Below are 3804 nucleotides of genomic sequence, written 5' to 3'. Positions count from 1 at the left end.
TGATACAATCTTCCTTGTCAAAATCCTTTAAATGGATTTTTCCAGAAGTAAAATATAGTCTTTCTCAACAAGAATGCATTATTTTGTATTAAATGTCCACCACGATCGCAGTCCAATGATTTCCAACAGAGAGACTGTCTTAAGGTTGCGTGTGGCTGCAAGCTGTCTAACAATCATTGATGGAATATTATTACATACCACTACTGGTGGTGTGGAATTAGAACCGGCGATGTAAAGTGGGCGTTGCTACCGGCAGTCGATAATAAAAAGGCGGCTACTGGAAAACTGTTATGATTGCTTTTTCCAAATACAGGTGTTTTCTTTTTAAGAGGTCGGTATGTCTATTTGCACATGGGCGACCGAATGTCACACCGACCCTAGTAATAGTGGTACTATTTGTACACAAGAAACAGCAAAGCATACGTGTTTTGTAAGTGCAAACACAACTCCAAGACTAGTTTTATGACCGGCCAACTGTACCAACCGGTTACCGGGTGTGTTCAATGTTACTTACGCCTTTTCGTTTAGAAAGGTGGAAAGTTTAGTGCCAAGGACGGGGATGTTTATTAACTTTCACTGAACGCTGCAATCAGGGTCTCGTATTTAGTCTCTGTGCATTGTATAAATTTCGCACATATGTTTGTGAAATTCATTTTTTACCACAGTTTTTAAAGAATGTCTGTTTTTTGCGCACATAAATGATATCTTTATTAATCCCTTTGAAGCATATCTTTTTTACAATACATGTCAAATGCAAGTCAATACATACGGAGGTTGATTAGCACTTCCGTGTTTTCGTTTCTCGTCGCGGTTATAGAAGCAAAACTACAACGAACAGCGAGGACTTCCTGTATTGTGATTCTTCGCCATAGAGGAGGATACCTTCCTGAAAAATACCGCGGTTGACAAGACTAAGGTCCCATATAAATAGGGGGTTTGGGGGTTATAACGTTTGGTGAGTATGAGCTTGGCACACCCAGGGTCCTCAAGCTGGATATCATCATTCTTCCCTTCTTGGTTATTCCCTTATACTTTTGACTCTCTCTCCCAGAGTAATTCAGAAATTTTATTTTTATTTATTATTATTTATTATTTTTTTTTTTTTTTTGGCTGGTGCAGCATAAGCCTCATGCTTCCTTGCACCACATGGCTAATAATAATAAAATTTATACAGCCGAAAACTGATAAAGCTTGTAGGGCAATAAAAAAAAACAATAATAACAATAAGGTGATGGAACACTATATACATACACCAAAAGTCAAATACCTCTTAGGTTGCACCTCCATTTGAAACTGCGAAACACGGTAATCTTCAAAGAGTAAAAACGTAAATGTTGTCAAAAACGCGAAAATGTATGCAGTGTGGCACGGCACGCCTACGTGCAGCGTTGTATAAATGGTACCGACGGGTGCGTCATTGAAAGGGTAGACTGTCCCAGCTGTGTCTCTCCTGCAGTATACACTAGATAGGATAGTACGTGAACACACGATACAGTTGTGACTCTTCTCATGGCATGAACGGGTACTGGGAAGTTGCTTTGAACAGGGCCAGCCCCAAAATTGTTGGCTGACCCTGTTAAGAATTACTTGCGGGCCCTGGGTCATGTGCAAAACTTATACAGGGTGTTATTGTAATAGTGACTTTATTTTTTCAAATTTCGCAGTAACTAAGAAATAAATTTTATACACTGGTGTGCAAAACTTAAGGACCAACACCATTTCTAAAGGTTAAACCACAAAATCAAACGAAACAGCCTGTGGCGATTTGCATAACTGGCCGTTCAGTAGAAAGCTGGTGCACGTGCAAAAATATCAATCGTGATGAGAAGGCTCACATAAACAGATAAAAGCAGCAGTTCACAGTTATGCGCAAATTACCGAATTGTGAGCACGTTTGTCTGGTTGTCTTGTGAGACGTTCGATTGGTTTCATACAGTGCTACAGAACGAAATGGCCAGTGGACAACATCTGTATGGCAGTGGGGGTCCAATAATTAGGAAGTTCGAAGTGCGAGGAGTGTGGCTGCAGAGTTCGGAATCGTCAATAGCATCGTCTCACGTGCTGTGGTCGGCCTTCACAACGATAGGTACAGCTGTTCGAAGAACCAGTGGTGGTCGTCCACGAAAAATAACGCCCAGTGATGACCGCTATATACTCCTACAGGCCAAGAGGGACCGACACCAGACAGCGGGATCCATTGCAAACCAGCTGCACAGGACGCAAGCTGTAACACTGTATGAAACCAATCGAACGTCTGTAACAATCGTGCTCACTATTCCGTTAATTTGCACATAACTGCTGAACTGCTGCTTTTATCTGTTTATGTGAGCACTCTCATCACGATTGAAATGTTTGCATGTGCACCAGCTTTCTACTGAACGGCCACAGTTATGCAAATCGCCACAGGGTGTTTCATTTGATTTTGTGGTTGTAACCTTTAGAAATAGTGTTGGTCCTTAAGTTTTGCACACCAGTGTATACCAATAGCCATGAAGTTTTGCAATAGACATATTCGTAAAGCATTTATGGACTAGCTTTTTGGGTGTAATGATTTCACTAAACTTTATTGTTGGGCTTATTGAATACGGTTGTAAGGAAATACGGTGACTCTGGCCATTCCATCTGAAATAGCCAGACTCACTAAATTCCAACTTGTGGCCATTCCATAATCACAATAACAAAAAAGACAAAATGAGAAGTAATGCAGTTTATTTTAATATAGTAGGGAAGTAATGAAAAGGACACAGTTAAGTGTATTTTTGTAATTTTAATTTGTTTTAGAATAGTAGTGGCGAGAAGTAGCCTGGCTGAAATTGATTTCTTACGGAACGAGTACAGGGTGGTGCGAAACGCGTACAATGCAATGATCAGACGGCGCAAAAAAACTGTCCTGGAGCATCTGGCCTCCACCACTGGTAACAAGGATTGCTGGGGCACGGTTTTCAGGATAATTACCGATAAACTCCCCAGAGGAGAGGTCGTCTGCTCCACTACCACCCCCAAGGACACAAAACCACAAACGGGAACCAATCAATATTGAATGTGCTAGACCATATCTAAAAACCATTGCCAGACCAAATCTCCACTGAGCAACAACAACTGTGCAGAAATAACGACAACTACGACTGACAGCAACTGGAGGAGCACATCACTGAAACGGAACTTTCCAAGGCTATTTCCAGAGGCAGGAACAACAAATCCCCTGGCCTGGACATGCTCGAACCGGAAATAATAAAGAAAGTAGCGGAATACAACCCACACATTCTGTTAAATCTATACAACCACTGACTTGAGAAGGGACATTTTCCAACTGACTGGCGAACTGCCGCTATTAGGCTCATCCTCAAAAACCTAAACAAGCCTCAGAATTGCCCTGCATCCTATCGACTCACTGTGCTAAGTAAAGTGCTGGAGCAGCTGCTCAGGCAGAGACTGGATGATCACTATAGAATAGCAAACCTATCAGCACCAAATCAGTTTGGTTTCTGGTCGGGTATGTCCACGGTTGATGCATTGGAAGTAATTACACAAATGCTGCCAACAACTGGACGAGCAAATATCTCCTTGTCATCTCAATCGCCTTTGCCAGGGCGTTTGACACCCTTTGTTGGCCGAGCGTCCTTAGTCGGCTGAGGGCGGCAAGGCTGCCAGGAAACTTGTACAGATGCATAGCCAGTTACCTTACAAATCGGAAGGTGATGATTCAGGCACCTTTCTCCAAAGTCGAACAACAAGTCTATAGGGGCTTCCTGCAGGCGACCATCCTTGGACTCATACTCTGGAATTGTCTTAGATGAATTCCTC

This window comes from Mastigoproctus giganteus, chromosome 9 (genome assembly GCF_048544385.1).
Source record: "Mastigoproctus giganteus isolate SK-2022 chromosome 9, ASM4854438v1, whole genome shotgun sequence".
NCBI classification, from domain to species: Eukaryota; Metazoa; Arthropoda; class Arachnida; order Uropygi; family Thelyphonidae; genus Mastigoproctus; species Mastigoproctus giganteus.
The sequence above is the reverse complement of the archived record's forward strand: the minus strand, read 5'-3'. Positions refer to the sequence as shown.